We start from the raw sequence: 19145 nt of genomic DNA, 5'->3' as shown, positions 1-19145 counted from the left end.
GGTGCACCGTCGATAATAAAGGAGAATAATTGAATGGAATTGAGTCGGGTATCGATAAAATTTCTTCAATTTACCGCGCCTTTATCTATTTAAGAAACTTTTCGATCTCGTGAAATGTCTCCATAGAACTGCCATCGTTACTCTACACGAACTGTAGAACAATCGGCTACAGAAAATTTTATCGGAAAAAAGTAAACGTATTCATTCAGCCCTTTATCATTTGTGCGGTATTTTCTTTCGATAAAGTTGTAGAAAATTAACGTCGAACTTTTATGAGTCTTTGAAAGGGAAAATGTAATTTTAGCAAAGTTTGAAAAAGATAATGCGTCTTCGTTAAAAGTATTAATCATCTTTTAAAAATTCAGTAAACGTAGACCTTGGAACTGGGTGACAATTTTTCATCCGTTATGTCTCTCTTCTTTTAGTGATTACTGATATCCATTATAAAATTTCAGAAAGACATCTTAATTATTTTAACTTGATATTCATCGAAACTTCACCGCAGAAAGAGAATTATAGTGATCAATACTGCTCTCCGCGCAGCTTTGTTTTACCAGTTAGCGTTATTAACGGAGAAAGCTATGCTAGAGATCTGTGGAAAATTCCGTGGCCCACTAGTAAACGAAAGTATGAAAAGGCGAAGTGCTTTTAATATTAGTCTTACTAAAAGATAATTCCTTTTTTTCGTTCTATTTCCTACACTTTGTTGGGCTATATACTATGGTACAAATTGATTTCTTTCAGGTACTGTAGGGTATTTTCTATGTACTTTTGCGAAGTTAAGGCTTTGGTCGGTGTTATTCCATACTTTTGTCTTTAAATCTGATATTTGTTGCATTCGAATAGTAGATAGTAGGTCGAGATATTCTTTCTGCAGACCGTGCATATTGGTAGTTCTGTTTTTTTTAAGAGGTACTCATGTGTGAGTTTACAATGACCGGTTCTAAGTCTGGCCAAAATAATCCTGTCCTTCCTCTTAATATTGTTACTGGGCATTGTTTCGTAGAAATCTTCAGTTACGTTGTGTGTTTTTATATACTTAGAAGTACTCTATTCTTTAAGAGATAATTCTGTTCATCAACGAATAATTCGCTTTTCATTTCGAATCTAAATGAGATCACCATTCTTTCTAATTTATTCAAGCAGCGAATGGCCCCTCGATGTACATATTAAAATCCCTATTTTGCAATATTGATTGTATTTCGAATTCCGATAAAATTTCTGATTTAAAAGATTGTCATATATTTATGAACGTCCGTTTGTTCAACCAGCTAGATTCATATCGCGAGGTCTATGTTGTGTACATCAAAAGAGGTAATCTCGAGAAGTAAACAGTGAGCAGCCAATAGATGTATTTCGCTAAAATGCAATCTCGTCAGACGTCTTTTCCATCGCTAACCATTTATTTTCTTTTTCATTCTGTTACAGGTATGTTTAACGTGTTACGTCTGCGCGAAAACGCGTCGCGAGGAATATACGTTCTCTCGCATCGAGCGTCGTCTAGCAAGATCTTGAAGAGCGCAATCTCCCCGTGATATACGCGGTAAGTCTATATACATTTACGGAAGCAAGCAGGCCGTGCAGCTTGAACTCTTAAAATGGTTTCCGGCCGTTTAAAGTTTAAACACTTCGTAAGTTCTTTCTTCCCCTCTGTCTCCTCTTCATAATTCATGTGACGCTTCAAAACTCACTAACGGAGGCCGAGTTATTGCAGTACTTTTTGCCACGTAATCTTCTTTATTTATTGTCTCGTAGACTTATTGTTGGATAACTGAGAATTATGGACGCTCTTTTCATCAACCATGTCATTTGATAGCTTTCGTTTCAGTATCTTATGAATAGGAGGTGGTTCGAGCCATGTTCGATTACTGTTCCTTTTTGTTTTACTATAGTGAGCTATGAAAACAACCCCATAGTATCTATTTAGCTGTGACACAACTTCAGAATTCTAATTTTTCAAGCTAGGACGTTTCTTATTTCTTAAATTTTCAAACCCAAATTTCTCAACCAAAGATTCGACGAACTATCACTTGTACTATATTAACCAACAAAGATAACAAACTTAAACTTATTGAACAAGAACTTGATCGAATTTGTGCCAAATTAGACGCGAATGAAACAGAAAGAAATATGACACTGACCGAGTTACAAAAATGTTGAAGACGTCCTTTTGGTTTTCTTTAGAGTTAGCCAAACCCGCTGAAATATTTCAAGTCTACGGACTCGATTACGATAAATTACCGATTCTTTTTTGCACTCCGGCCAATGCAGCAGGACTCATTGAGCTACCGTTCGATCGCGCCGTAAATCATTTCCCTTTTTTGCATTCTCGAGCAGCGCTTTTGGCACAATGCGTCCCTTTATGCCATCGAGTGCGCCCTCGAACGATCAGAGGCGGGAAGAAACGTTGAAAATTGGCTCGATTAAATTCCGGCCGGTCAATAACGTGTAACATAAAAATTTCTGCTCGATCAGTTTTTTATTTCTTCGTCCTTTTTCAACGTGGAAAAAGCTTTTTGTTCGGTTGATTCGTTCAATCGAGAACGTCTCGTCAACGCAGGCTTTTATTTGCTTCACGTACGCGTTACGTCAAAATGTTTCAAGAATGATTCTATTAAAGCGGTTGCACATTGTGTGTGCAGTTTTAGTAAATTTGTGAATTTGGATGAGTAAAGGGGTAGGGGAGTTGAAGGGAAGTTCAAAGGGACTTGAGGAGGTGATTGGAAGTGTGGAAATTTGAGAAATTGGTAATTTGGTAATTTTGACATTTAGAGAATTTTCAAATGTGCAAAGATACATTAAATTTGAGACATGTAAAAGTCTAGAATTTAAAGAGTAGTGTTTCTATAAAAAAATTATTATGCACCTTCAATTTTTAATGGCGTAAGTCTGAACATTAAGAACGTATCGCGTGCGACGTAACTCGATTGAGGGTTGATGCGGGTGGCCCAGCAGGTGCATACCGCAGGTGCATCGTGTACGATGCACGAAATTTCTTCTCCTACCTCGACGAGGTGCATTAATTGTGGCGACGTCAGTCGACTCTCATAATCTAGGAAGCGGGATAAGGAAAGGAGGAGAACTGCCGTGTCGCCGTCGGAGCTTCCTAACGAGGGAACAACTTTAAAGCTTGATATTAATAGGGGATTACGGGCTGGTAGTCAATTTCCTGGTGAGTCGCGTCGTTCCCGAAAACTTTCAGCCGCGATCTGAATATTAATGAAAATTGGTATTGATAAGGTTTCTTAAAATTGCAATCTGACCCGACGCGATTCTCGCTTAATTGAATTTAATCGACTTCCCGTTCGCGGTCAGCCCAGTTTCGAGCGTTTTAGCCCACACCCGATGAATTATTATCCGCAACGTTTCGTAGCCGCGTTACGGCACTTCATTAATTAACCGGTAATAATGTTTGATTAGTGATTTGTATATTTATGGCCGGCGATGCATTGTCATTGCCTGTTAATCACTTGGTCGTTGGTGTTTGTTTTGACGAGCAATTTACACAATTTGCGCAATGCTCGGCTAGATTCGTGGTTAAAGTTTGGTTTGCCAAATTGATCATGCATTTCAGACACGAATGGTGGTTAACATAAAAATAAACGTTGCGTCGATGTGCTAAGTGAAATCGCACGACGTAATGGAATTAATTTGCCCAGGTCAAACTGCCGGTTAACAGCGTTTCTCGTTGTAAAATCTCCAGCGGTTATTCCTCTATCGCGTGCTGGAAAAGTGGAGTGCACGATGCATGTTTAGTGATATAATATTGATTCGTTAATTAATTACTTTCTGTTCAATTTACGTAATTCACGATTCCTTTTATCTAACCTCAAATTTCGTAAACATTCATGCTAAAACTATCGAACAAGTTTAATGACCACTTTACAAGCTTCGTGTTTTAAGTTACAAAACCTGGGTTAAAATAACTTTCTTGAAATCTGTGTTCCTTTTTCACCTGAAATTTTTATCCAATTTTTGTTGATTTTTCTAAGTCGAAATGAAGAATTAATTTATTTTTATAATAAATATCTAAGTTAATGCGCATGTTTGTTAAGTTTGATAAGATGTCACGATTGACCCAATTGCCGAGTATCACATAACTTCAAGTACACGAAAAAATAAAACTATTAAAATGACATGATGACGATTACACTAATTACTGTATTGGTGTTCGTCAAACAGTGTACTATCTTTCCGGTCAAACACGATTACCGGAGGCACTTGACGTCGCAATCGATAGTCGATCAGCTGTAGAATCGCTAAATCGATCAATTCGCACAGTATCGTGGTCAGGTTGAATCGAAACCGATTGACAACGCAGGACACAGAGATTGTTTGACGAACAATCGATTAGATTGAAGTCTGTGCAACAGCGTATTCTGTACGTCCGGTGCACGGGTGCATAGCCGAAAACGCATTGAACTGCAGTTAAGGTAGCCTCGCCTTGAGTTTCAGCCTTTACAAGTATCGAGTGTATGCAACGAGCGTAGATTTAGGGTTGCATAGATATGCAAGGCGCGTACAATCGATGCACCTTGGATTCGCAGGAAACTTTACGTGGAACATTCAACGATTGTTGATCATCCTATAAATTTGCATTCTTTCAATTGCTTTTGTCACTTGCCTTTTTTATTCGATTCTTATTGTTCGGAACGCTATTGAATACTAAAGTTAACTCAATACTTATTTATTTTCTTCCGATAATATAATCTGGTAATGACTTTTTGTTGAATATCTAGCCACGTTTAATAGCAGTTAAATTAAAATTAAATACATAAAATTCTAAAATCATAACATACAAGAAAGTACAATTCACATTTAAAAGTAAACCTAACCATATGACCTAGTACACTCAACCATTCTAGCCAGTCAGAGTAAATAAAAAGGACAAAAAGTGAGCAGCGATATAAATGTAAACTAATGGTGAATTCAGGCTGCGATTTAACTTTCAGAGGCGAACATATGAAACGATATAACCGTGATTAATGTAAAATGGCTGTACGTAATCGTTCTCGGATATTTACGTAGTCATCGAGGCTCGTGATTAGTTAACGGATGACTGAGGAGAGGCATACCGATCCTTTAACTGATTGGAAGCACATTCGCGTGGAGAAGGCCGACAGGGATTAGTCTGACAGAACCCTGATGAATCGCACCGTTACCTATGCTCCGTTTACTTCTCTCTTTCTGTTCATCCCCCTATCTTCGAGTAATCTATCTCTCCATCTGGAAGCAAGGGGCCTGTGAAATGTCGGTTCCTTTCTTCGGTCTGACAGTTTTGTACCTCGGTCACGTAATGGCATAACGGATCATTTCTTCGGGCGCAATGTTACCTCTGTTTTTAGTATGCGCCAGACAAGGTATACCGCTAACAGCTTCGAAATTATTAATAACTATACATTGCATATTTCGACGCGTCTCAAATAACAATTTGTTAAATTCTGTTTCCTGTACGTCCGATCACGAAACAACAAATGATTCATGGAGTCGTAAAGTAGAGAACCCGCTTTCATTTCACACTCGGATGCCTCGTGAAATGACGCGAAAATTTTGATCCTAACGATAGCGATCCGCTGACACGCTTGGCCTCGAAAGGATCCAATCCTGTCGGCCACCTCGACCCGAAGTCATCGACTGTTTCATAATAAATCGATTCGTCCGTGTCTCGGTTCAGCAGGTTTTATGGCCTTGATGGTACGATTAAGAAGCTCGTTGTATTAATCGTTAATGTATGTCTATTTTGGGAAGAAACCACATGCTATCATTCGTTACTTTCTTATAGATCAGGGACGTTAAGAGTATTCGGAGATGTATAAGTCTAGGAATATTTGATAATACAGAAATCTAGAGATCTGAGAATGTAAGGATCTACATTAGAATTTGAAGATACGAGAACTTGGTGTCTAGATACACAGAAATATAAAAAGGGTCGTCATTGAGAGTTTAAACGATAGTCGATTTTCCAGTGAAAACGCTGGAAAAAAGTTACGAATAGGGTACTTAAATTATGGAAAAGTGCTGTTAGAGGGTGGTTGAAGCACTAGCTGCGTGGCAGAGCCATCGCTCACCAGGTGCAGGTCGTCCGTTCTTTACTTCCCGGACAAATGAGATTCATTATGACTCCTCGTATGCGTCACTCCGTCGCCGTAAAAAGAAAAACGGATAGTCAAGGCGTTTTATTTATTAATACCGCAGGCGTCGCGGGCAGATAATATGCAATTTTTGTTCCACCACCATTTTTGAACTTCTTATCCCCTTTTTTTACTGTTCGGATTCTCAATTACTGACTTCTCGTGGAGTACCGTTACTACTTCCTGAATTCACACGCTATCTTTGGATCATTCGATTCTCCGTCTCGATGATCGTTTGATCGCGTGCGATTTTCCTGCTCATCGACTATTACAGCAATGGCAACTATAATTACGAAGGTGCGGTTGTGCGAACGAGTGAGGTAGGGGAACGGGCACCGTTAGAAAAGTTCTCAATTTCATTTATAAATTGTACAGTTAATTAATTTTTTGATTTTTGGGTCTCCAAATTTTCTAACATTTAATTTTTTAATTTGGAATATTGCCTACTTAAGACCCTAGATTGAGTCTAACATTGTATGCACTGTGCACTCTGTCAGATACTGAATGTGTCCATCAGTAGATTATCAGACAGTAAGATCGTGAAAGCTCGATTAATTTAAGCCACGGAAACGCGCGGCGAAGTCGCGCAAAAACTTGGACGGTTCGCCCGGAGACAATTGGAAACTTTCGTTTTAAAAGTTAGTTCCAACGCATGACGAATTAATCGGATTTTGTTCATTACCGCGTTCTTAACAGTAATCGCAGCGCCCTCTATATCTCCAACTTTTTAATTGCATCGTGGCAAGTCTTCGAAGAGAACACCGTTAACGATGTTCGTTTCGACGGTGCATTTTCGAGCGTGTTTCTCGAGAACGGTCCTCGAGAAGGAAACAATATCTGTCTTCCGTGGAGCTGGATTACTTCGCCATTTTTTCCAGCGGGATTCCCGAGAAAAATTGTCCAAGAGAAGCGTGTGTCTCGTGGCGAGGAGCGTTTCGCCGGAAAGAATTCCGCCAGAATTCCCAGTGTTTCAACGAGACGAGATCTCGAGGCTGTTCGCTCGAGAGCATTCGCTGTTGGTGTTCCGCGGGTGCACCTGCCGAAATTGTCATCGAAAATCGGCTGCTGGAACCTGTCTGCACACCGTGCCACGGCGACGAAAGGAATAAGAATTCCAGCGCAGTCGATAGAAACGAAATTGAAATGCGGCGGGAACGTGAACGACTTGACAGATCGGGATCGGGAGAACTCCCTCAGAAATGGCTAAAATATCGACACATCCGATACAGCCTGCACTTATATTTACCTGCTGCACGGCCTTGCCGTTTTCTTTACGACCGCTCTGTCGCTTGAATTTTTTATATCTTGGCTATTTACATATTCGTCGGTGCACCCCGATACCACGTTTGATCTTCCAGAGATTACTTTCACGTGGCTTCTGTTTGGATGTTGTCTGTGGGAAATAGTTGGTGAATATCTTTCGACATTGCTCGCTTGTCACAAGTTCGTTGAATCGTTTAATTATCGATTTTCGTTGGCTTTGTTTCTGAAACGTTAAATTGGCCGGAAAGTTTGCTGCGAAGTTTATCCCGTTGCATCACGTGTCACGATTTTAGTATGTCATCGTTCATTAAATCATATAAATTGTTTTCAATAAAATGTAGTTGGAAGACGGTAAAAATTTGCTGTTTATCATTTTCAAAAGATTCCATGAACAAAATTTTAACAATTATTTTTCCTCCATAATTTATACATACAGAGTATGTCATTTAGGAATACACTTATGACCAGCTTCTTTCAATATAAAGATAGTCATTAAATCAAAAGAAAAACACGTAAATATTTGAAGAATATTTTTAAAATATTAAGGAAAAAGAATTTTATACAGAAATGTCTTTTTACTATTTTTCACAACGTCGTTAACAATATGTCAGATACAAGCGATAGCGTGCGTGTAAAGTTATTCACATCCTGTATATTTTTCTCATCCCCCAGCAGACGGGTCGTTACCATACAATCTGTTCGCGACCGTATATCAATTTTGCTTCCCCATTCTCATCAAATATTCAAACAGCGAAGTTTCTAATCGATAAACGAATTAGTCGATACTTTTAGCAGGGAGCTTCGCAGCTCGGGTCACGCGGGAGCCATGGCCCATCTTCTTTTATATTCCGTTCGCAGGAAAACTTCCTACGGGGAAATAGAGACGGCGCACGGCTATTTTCCGCGAAAATTGTGCTCCCTAACCTTGTACATGCATATTTCATTCGGAATGGGCGTAAGCCGCAGGCCAGAGGAGACATTTCTTCAACGGGAACGGTCCGTAGCAGCGGCAAAGTAAGGTGGACGAACTTGCTTGAACTTTGTCCGACTTAACCCTCGAGAAGGCCGTGTTCAACCCCCTTGGCCCGTATCTTTTTCGCGATCTGGGGATACGCTCGAATCCTCTTTCTCCTACGGTGTTTCAACTTTTTCCAATCTCATGCATACGAACCGATGTCGCGTGTTTCGTGCGTATTAGCTTGCCTGTAGCCCGCTAAACATATATTCACACGAGTTTACGAGCTCGACAATACCATTTGCTTGTTGAACGTTCCACGATCCTCCGTTCCAATCCCTTCGAATTCCCGTGCATTATCCTCCGTCGCGATCGACCGAGGATATTTGCGAATTAAAGTGGATTAAATGGAACACAGGAAAGACTTGTTGCGAAGGATTAAGTATACCAAGAAGAATTCCCGGGAGAAACGATCTATGCAATTTATTCTCTATTATTTCATCGCGTGCTCTGTTTTAAATTTATAGAACAAATACTTGAAACAGTGGAGCATATTATTGGCTCGGGTTTGTGCAGGTTTAAGAATTAATGCGGCAATTGAAATTATTTGGACTGTAAACGATTATTTACGTGGTAATTGTATATTTATGGACAATTTAATGATTTACTGTGGAGCAACTGGTGTCCAATACACACAAGTAACTTTTCATTGAATGAAAGATAAAATATTATACAGAGATTTTAGCAGACTCGGTCAGAAAACGCTTTAACCCCTTAACCTACAATTTTCTAGGCAGTTAGCTATTTAGCTACAATGTTGCTGGAGAAAGTTAAGATGTAAGGCACACTTCAGTGATCCTTGATTACACGGACAATTCGAATTGAAGCCAAAAGACAACTGCAGTGAAAATAGGAGTCTGAATATTGTAAAGCAAGGGGTTAAAAGTCTATTTCTCTCGATTCTCAAATTCTTGGAACATAATCGGTATTTATCTTTGCAAATAATCTTTGTCCCGTTAACTGTCTCCGTTCTTGTCAGCGTTCAGGCTGGAAAACATCGGCGAACGGAACACGCAGGGAAGTTACATAGGTCGATGAAACACGTTTATCACGTTTCATGAGCGTTCGAATTCCACGTCGAAGGGAAACTCACGAAACGCGATTACTCCGAGTTAGCTGGATGAATCGGGCGAAGCGGGACCAAGCGGGCGCAATATTTAACTTTTAAAGTCGTTTGCGATTGGCAAACATGCCATGGCCGACGTGCATGTCCCGTTATAGTTTCGCTGTAGCTGGTCAGGGAGTTAAGTTAGTCGGAAACCTTGCGTGGCCACGACGCATGACCAGCATAATGTAGAATGCAGGGATACGCGAGTCGAATCGGGTCAAGTTTCTTTGGTATCGGCCGAACATCGAATAAATCATTTATTGACTCGACTCGATGGCTACCATACCGGCACGAGGTTTCGGTTCATTTGCCATTCTCTTTTCTACCAACAATTTTTCTTTTTTTAACAACTTGCATTATTCATGGGAGCACCTGAACTTCTGAGTACTACTTGAAATCTCGACATATTTGCGCTCTTGCATAATTCTCTTTAATATCTCTCATCTTGTTAAATCTACCACTAAATTTGTCACTGCGGATAATATTTGATATTAATCACCTTATGGTACGTATGGTGTCCCTCTTCCCTTAAATTACTTTGCTTCGATTTGTTCAATCCAATATTTTTTATATCTGATCTTTTTGATATTTGGCTATCGTATATTTACTTACACATCAGTGTATTAAATTACGTTCGATGAACATGAAGGAAACATGTGAAATATTCAGTTGTATACTTTATTACAAAATATAAAAATACATGGTCTTAATCCTCAAAGAGTTTAATCAAGAACAACGGAGGTGCTTAGAATATGTTCATACCTGCCGTAACTATTTTACATTTGATCGAAGAGATACGTAATCAATTTGGATTTAGTGATAGCGCTTCAATCGCGTTGAGCATTAAAATGAAGGAAATCAGTGGATCTTGTCAGAACACGTTCGATAAGAGCCAGGAAAATTAGGTCGACAAAGAGAAGGCTGGCGTTCGAGAAAGGTACATTTTCACGAAATTCGCTGATACGAGCGATCGGGTATGTACGTGTCCCGTTGAGTCGTAGCACGTATTGCCCGAGGCGTCGACCTAAAGTATGTTGAACATTTCTTTTCTTCTTTGTAAGAACAAAAGCTCGGTCGTGAGCTCGCGAGGATTCGCTCGGGGGCTACGGGCGTTACACGCGAAAACGAGATAAGGCTCTGTGCGTAGATTGTCTTTTGTGGATCGTGAAACGTATCAGGGTTAGTGTATTGGTTGGTGCACTCTTCTCGAGTGCAGCCACCTCGGCGACAGAGGTGCTTGAGACGCGTATTGTTCGCGCCTAGACATCCTTGCCGAAGGACATAGAACGAAAGACAGAAAGACGGAGTGGAGGATAAATTTTTCCGATTCACGTTCGAGCCGTAGAGAAGCAAAAGAAGAATTTCTCTTTCTTAGTTAATAATGAGTTTCATTCAACGAACGAAACCGAGCACGAGCTGCGATGTGCCTGTCGCGGTGCAAGCGCTGCATTTTTCAACTTCGCCTACGCGAGACAATGGTCGACGCAAGGAGAGATAATTGCACGGCAGAGCTTTTTTTTCATCAGAAAGACCCGCTTAAATTAATCATCTGCTGTGCAAGCAGGTATTCCAAACCTGTCCGACCATCATTTTCTCTTGACTCTTCGTTAAAGGAAGAATTTGGTTTTTAGATCTTACTATTTAAGAGCAACTGGAAATAGAGACACGGGGCTTTGTGGATCGAGGGATTTAATAGGCAGTGTACAATTTCTCCAATTACTTCACTACCGGAATAATAAAATTTCTTAGCAAGTTGCAACTGTACTTTTTATTACTTATTTTGTAGCGTCATTTAGGTTATACTACATCATTAAAAACTTTCGTATATCACTAAATTTTGAAAACACGACGGTTTAAGTAGAATAGCGAAACTATGTCACCTACCTTACCGTTAAGCTTCAGATTCGTTCAACGACCGTTTTACCTCTAAATCCTGGATTCCAGCATTTGTACGGCTTAAAGATCGTTGGCGAATACTAATTGCATCAATTTGCTCGACGGTTCTTGTCAATGGAAGCAACTGGTGAAGTATCTTGCGTAAAACGTGTCAGCGAAACAAGGACCTTTTTGTTCGCAAGGAGTACGAGTTCTGAAAGCGTGCGATTCGACGTGACACGGCTTTCTCCGCGGCCAACTATGATTAACGGTTCATTAAGGGGGTTCCTAAGTCTCGGGCCAAGTTGCTAATTAACTCGCCAAGACGACGTTGTTTCATGTCGGGCGTGGAGGTCGGAAAAAAATGGAGGCGCGAGCCGAAGTGTAACGGTGCTCGGGAACTGGCGCGGATTCGTGGAAACGCGTTACCCAAAGTTTACGACTCAATTTTCACGAGAATTTATTGTCGCGCGTTGCCCGCGAAGAAACAGTAACGAGACCGCGTTTTATGGATGTTGAAATTGACCCTAGAGAGGAGCTTAAATTCCGGTGAAACGAGTAGACGGAAACGTATTGCCATGTCCCGTCACGATTCTTGTTCGCTCGCTGGCTCGCCTTTTGTTACTTTACGCGGGAATTTATGCCAGACTTTGTAGCGTTTTCACCTAATCATCCGTCATACCGTTTGCCTCGTTTGTAACGATCGTCGAAGTTTCGTGGCAGAAATTGCTGGACGTATACACCGTAGAGAAACCTAGCTTCTTTGATGTTGATTACCCTGAAGGTGCTATTGTGACACGCGAAACGGAATGGAACTTGAAATCACGTTGAAATCTGTGGATAAGCATTGCTTTTTACGTTGCTTTTGTTAACGACGTTTGCCAAACACGCTTTTTAATTAACACGTAGGAATGGTAGTCGCTTATTCCTTTCTTGACTTTTTTTTTATTTTCAAGTATAATGTACTCTTTAATCATCCCAAGTAACGCTAGTAAGAAAGTAATCTTCTAAATATGCGTCATACTGATACAGTAAAATAAAAATCTATAACTGCAAAAGGTTAAAACTATTTTTAATAATTATATCGTCCATGAAATTTATTATTTACGAAATAGAAAATATTGTATATATTTGCACCACAAAATAAATAATTTAAAAAGTTACGTGTAATATATTTCGTAAATTCGATCGAAGGTGGAAATATTTTAATGAGGTGGAAAATGGAAAATAAATTTCGACGTGTACTACACGACAGAATTCGCGGGGATATAAAAAGCGCAAGGTAGTATAATCCCTTGCAATTTTCATCGGATGAATTATTTCCCCTGGTCTCTGTGGAATTTCAGCGCTTTTAATTAGCTTCGCGAACGCCCGTTTTGTTAGGCGAATCGCGAAAGCGAAAAAAACTACCCAGCTCGAGAATAGTTCGATTATGGTGCGTTTTTGCATTGCGGCCGAGCAAAACCTCTAGCCAGTCGGAGAGTTTATAACTCCGCTCCAAAAGTGGACAACTGCGACGAGAATTTCGTTCAGCGAGCACCCGGCTAACTGATTAACGCGATATTGAGAAGTTTTTGGTATAACCGGTGTCGAGAAACGCGAAACTGTTCGTTTGAACGTCCGACGGGAATTTTAATTCCTCTTTCGCATGCAACGCAATAATTAAATCCTTTGAGTTCAAAAATCAACAAACGCGAAACGAAAAAATATAGGCAACTTTATAAATTCTTCTTCGGCATCGGACCATATTATGTGGAAATTAAGCGGCCGTGAAAACTCTTTTGTGCCGAGGGACGGGGCGGGAGGAGGAAATAAGTTGTTGATTGCGTAGCGGATTTCTGTAAATTACCTTCAGGAAGGTTTGTAGTCAGGCTCCGTTAACTTCTTAAAACGAAAAAAGTGTCCCCGACAAAAGAATAAATAGTCGCCGACGACGTTAACGATCCTTCGAGGAAGGAGGTCCACGACCTCGGTGTCTGTCGTTCTTCTTGTGTCCTGTCGTTGTTTCAAAGCGGTTTGTCCACTCGGTTTAATTCATCCGATGATCGCTTTAACTCCATGATTCTTCCGTCGAAGAAAACGTAGAACTGTACTTCTCAGGGTACAGTCTGGACGTACAAGTCACAATTAGCTCATTCTTTAGTATTTTGCCAATTCGAAGATTTAAAAACTTCTAAACTTTCAAATTTTTGTACTTTCTAAATCCAAGAGTTACTCTATATTTGTTAAACATTAAACTTAGTAATTTTTCAAGTTGTAAAATAAAAAATTTGTGAGTATTTAACCAGATTAAAATTAGAAGACACTCGTACATTCTCGATCGCACGTGTGCATCTAATTTTTCGAGCTCTTACATCGCGAAGGAGGCACTTGAAGCATAATGGCGATAAAAAATTGCGGGTTCAGAGGATATACGTAAATATTTTCTGTGTCACGGGGCGATATTAATTCGAGCGTGGTCGGAGTCTGCGTTTGCTCTGATAACTGTCAGAGAAGTCGAAAAGCGTGGGAATTAAGAGTAACCATTTCGTGCTCGGTGTGCAAGCGCGTAATGACACTTGGAAAGTCGTATGAAAGTTTTAATTGAAAGTGACGCGTATAGAATCGCATTCTGCCCGATGAAAGTGGATCTGGGTTGCCGTTTCTCTTGACAAGAGGTAATCTTAAAGCTGCGAACAGCGTTCTGTAGCTAATTGAACTTTGGTCGTTCGTCTGAACGTCTCGTTAACATCCGGCACGTGGCGCTTAATCTTTCGCCGTTTCCTCGACGACTTTCCATCGATACGCTTTCCACGTTCGGTATTCTCGAATGAGTCAGCCAGATCGATCAGCATTTCGACATTGTAATACAACAGGGTACACTCGACGATCGTAAAGTCCGGAATTACCGTTGGTAGAGGCGAAACGATGCTGGGTCGGTCGTAAGCCGGTTCCGGAAGAGGGGTCGGGAGGGAGTCGTAATGACCTTAACAATCGACATGATTCGAGTTCTCTTCCTCGATGACGGTCATCGTTCAATGCTGATAAGCTTCCTCGACTGTCCAAGCCGCTTAGGTCATCCTTTCTACCAGAAACGAAACCGGGAAGAACCAATCGATCAAATCCTCGCGGAAATTGTGTATCGTTTAGAGAGTATGATCGAGGTCGATCGAGACGCGGAATTTATAATTGAGCAGGTGTGTGTTCTGCAGGGAGTGAACGTGAAGAATCACCCGATAACAGCAAGATAGAACGGTGGTCGTGAAAGGGGAAACGCGAGGAAGTATTTCATGGAAAAAATTGCGTGTACCTTATCGAAATAATGGTCTACGATTTAACTACGGAATAGTGTATGATGTATGTATCGAGAAAGTCGAAGACGGGGAAGCGAGGATAAGTGAGAAGGAGTCGTGTTTATATATATATGAATAATTTATAAAGTAGCACGTTCAAATAATAAATTACTCGGTGAGCTAGCAACTCTACAGTTGGCGGAAAAGAAAGCTGGTACCCGAAGTTATTTAAGAGTTGCTTTTAATTAAGATGTTGCTTCACGAGATAATATTCACTTCGAATATCTTGGGTGTCTTTGACATTCTTCTTATTAGTTATAATTTTTGAAGGGATCAAAGGTTATCAGACATTGATTATCTCAGTGATTAGCTAACGAGTACATGCTATTATGAATCGTCATTCATTAATAATTTTCATATTTTACGTTTATGAAAAAGGTAGGTCAAATCTGGAAGTTTAGGAATTTTCAAACTTTCAAATTCACAAATTCTCAAAAGAATAAAATTGTTAAAGACTTTCAAAGATTTAGAAATGTAGGAACTTTCAAACTCCCGATTTATTGTAAAAATGTACAAAATAAATTTACAAATTTTCAAAGTCAAGTTTCAACAATGTCCAAATTTTTTAATCTGACTGCAATCATCCAAATTAATCTTCATAAGCAGTTCACGAAACGAACGTAAAAATAGGTATAATAAGAAATAAAAAGCAAGGAAGGAGAAATCTTAGAAAGTAGATGTCGAGAAGAGAGACATCGTAGATCGCCTGAAACTGGAAGAGAAGCGTCGAGGCAAGACGGATAAATGCGTTTATGAGGGAAGATAAGGGAAGAAGAGAGCGAGATCCAGCGGCAATAGAAAAAGAGGGTCGGAAGATCGAGCGGGAAGAGACAGGAGAGAAAACGACGTACATTAACAACATGATGGACGACGGACGCGGTCTGTCTACGATACCCAACCGACGCCGTAATGCACAGGAGTGTACTGGGGGATTGTCGTGGGTTAGGGGGTTAGGGGGGATCGCATCTAACCATTTGACGCCCACACAGTGAGTGCAGAATCGCGAGACCGCTTTCAGGGACGACACGGCCTACTGGTCGAAGGAAAAAGTTAGATAAGTTGAGTGAGTCGACGATCCTGCTCGATCGTCTTTCGTTTATTTTCTGACTGTACACTCTGTTGGATTTCTGTTCTTAATTAATCCTCTGTGCAATTTACATTTTCTGATGGGAACAAAATTAAATACAAACAATATTCAGAATATGCTAGTTCCTGATTTTTACAATTTTTAAATATAAAGACGGAGGTGTCTAATTATTGCTGTGGATAGTATTTTACTTCTGACTGTTAAATATTAAAAACGTCCAGATTTTCGAATAACACAAATGATATTAAAATTTGATTGCTATCAGAAAATTTGACAACTGAAAGAAAGGTATATGTTTGAAGTATAGCTGTCTTTCGTTGTGCATGAAATTTTGAAAATCTCTCGTCATTCTTCTACAAACGTAACAATGACGAACCGAGAAATTAAACGAGATTTCGCAAGAATAATCTCGGACCCTGGGAAACCAGAGGGAATGAAACATTGCAGCGAAAAGTGATTTAAATGTATCGAGGATAGTGGAAATTCTTAACTATGGCTATCCCTTTTTCTCTTTATTTCTCTTTCTTCCTCTTTTAATTTTCTCGTGACTGGAAATAAACGTTCCTCGGATAATTAAGCTCGTTCAATTTTTTTTCGTCTGGTCGACTACTTTTATAAATATACCGCAATTTTCTTTACGCTGGAACCACTGCGAGTACCTAGTTGAACGCGGAAGCTATCGGTCGATTCTGTTCCTTAATGAAATCATAATTCGCGAAGAATCGCTGAAACGGGAAACGAATTAAGGAAATTTCATTCGTAACAACTTTATGGCTACTCTTCTCTATCGATTTGTCGGATAGCAAAATTTTGGAACCGCGGATTATAAGGAAAGTTTGCGAATTCTTCAAATTATTACGTGGACTCCACTGATAAATTGAAAGAAATCATAGGATTTAGAATTTTTTTAATTTTTAGGACGTTTGGCAATTTTGGAATTTTGTAAATTTTGTGACTTTGAAACCTTGAAAGTGTTTTGGGATTTTAGAATATTCAACCATCGAATTAAAAATAGTTCAAAGTTAGAATCTTCTGGAAATTAAAAAATCGGAGTTTGAACTCTTGGAAATTCGAAAACTTAAAAACTCAAAAGTAAGATTAGAAAATTGAGGGTTTTTGTGTTTCTAAATATTTAAGTCCCAAAATCTCGAAACTCTGTCCTTTTCTATAACTGAACACCAGCCATGATTCGTTAAATGAATGAATATCGACAGCTCGTCCGTCAAAACATTGACACGCGTGTAATTTTAAAAATCGTGCGTTTTTCGAAAGTATTGAAACAAAAATGCGTATCACTATGATCCGGATCTGACAAGTTAATACGTGAGATACGTATTACCGGTGCAAATTGCGATCGACAGCAATATCCCGAGAGGTGCAGCTTCATCGATACCATTTGCAATCGTACATAGGTTCCTCGTTCAATGGCAGATCTCGTTGCAGTTTCGACGATTATAAACGGTGAGTCTGCAATAATAAGCGGCGGCGATGCTTTCCCTTGCTACTGGCTTGCAATAACCGACAACCTGTTACAGTTTCATAATCATGCTTGCTCGATTACGAACTCCCGAGGAAACCTAGCAAACACAAACCTCGCAAACGAGCGTGCTGTACGTGGCTAAAAACATTTGCAAATTATTAGTTCAAATTAGTATCGCGAAATTAAATTAGCATATTACACAATCTTTTTCGTTTATTATTTTTGAAGTGGGTGTAAAAAGAAACGACGCACTGAAAGTTTGGAAATTTGGGAATATGAGGGTTTGAAGTTTGGAGATGTGAAAATTTGTGAATACGAAGAGGGATTTGGAAATTTATGGATTCGGAGATTCAGGAATTTGTAGATTCGCAGATTCAAGGGTTCGGAAATTTATGGATACGGTGATTTAAGGATTTGGAAATTTATGGATTCGGAGATTTAAGGATTTTGAAACTTGCGTATTCGCAGATTTACGAATCTGGAAATTCGTAGATTCGAAGGATTTTGAAACTTGCGGAATAAGAGATTTAGGGATCTACAGATTTGTAGATTCGGAGATACAAGGATTTTGAAAGTTGTGCACTTTAAGATTTAGAGATCTGGAAATTTATGGATCGCTGGGAAATTGAAGAATATAGGTTATATAAGGACTTACAGGAAATTTGAAACTTGAGGTTTGGGGGTAAAATGATGAACAACAATTTGATTCGGTACTCAGGAATTTGAAGATATATAAATTTAAAAGTTTGACGATTTCCAAGAAATTCAAGCATTTACAAAGTTCAGAGAGAAATTACAGAATTTTGAAATATAAAAGAGAATGCAAAAATCTGTAACTTGTAACACAAAATGATTGCAAAACACCAAGAACTTATTAAGATAATTGTTCAAAAAATGGACCTAATACATTTAACAATTTGTAGCTGGGCTACCGAATATCGTTTATTAAATATCAGCGCGAAATCCACGTGTGCCGGGTAGGAGAACAGGACGCTCGAGGCGACGTCTGTTATCGATTATGCGGGCAAACTTATTAGACAGCGATTAGCTGTTATTCGCATGCAACGCACTGACCCTATTTCTCTCCGGCTGGTACATAGGGTTAACCGCAAACCCGCAGACCTCGTCATAGTCATCGTCGTAACCGTCGACGACCAGCTTGTCTTCACCCTACCCTCCTGTAGATCCATCTGATCTATAAGCGCGCAGGTGCACGGGATATTGCTAGCATTAATAATCTCTATGGATATTGAACGCCTTCTTGCACTTAATTTCACAGGAAATTCTATTTTAAACGGTTTAATTAACGAGCTTTAGTTAAATTAGAGTGCATCAGTGGTATAGGGAGAAAATGAATTGCACGGGTAATCTATTATACCGGCGGCCATTATTTGCCCGAGCGACCGATCCAACCGGCTGAATTATTCAGCTGATTCGTACAATGTTTTTCTCTAATTGTGGTGTCTACGTAATTGCCACCTACGCTAATGACATTGCTCGTACACTTTGATATAAGATCTCGGAACGCTTTTTATTACCTTAATACTTCCGGTACTATGGGGAATATTAGAACGTTTCATTCTTTTATGAGAGGTTATTCAATATCTGGGTCACGTGCGGCAAATTGTTAGCCGGAAATACGTGAGAGTTTATATTACAATTAAAACACAATTATTAGCTACGTTATGTAATTACGAAATACAACCTCGCTGTTTCTTGTTTTCATTTCTGACACCGGTGTCGCGGTTATAGCTCGTGGAACATTATGTAAGTACCTTCTACAGTTCTCTATCTTACTAGTCTATTTAAACAGCGTGTCTTCGCGGATCCTGATTTATCTTACTATCTCCCTAT

The 19145-nt window shown here is 39.6% G+C and overlaps 1 protein-coding gene across 5 annotated transcripts in view; it reads left to right on the top strand.

The window, feature by feature from the left end:
• The window catches only part of Fas3 (fasciclin 3), a 381776-nt gene that overhangs the window by 40073 nt on the left and 322558 nt on the right, over nucleotides 1–19145 (top strand). The gene's annotated exons all lie outside the window — the stretch shown is intronic.

The sequence above is a fragment of the Megachile rotundata genome, chromosome 1 (genome assembly GCF_050947335.1).
Source record: "Megachile rotundata isolate GNS110a chromosome 1, iyMegRotu1, whole genome shotgun sequence".
NCBI lineage: Eukaryota > Metazoa > Arthropoda > Insecta > Hymenoptera > Megachilidae > Megachile > Megachile rotundata.
This window is presented reverse-complemented; position numbering and strand designations above follow the sequence as displayed.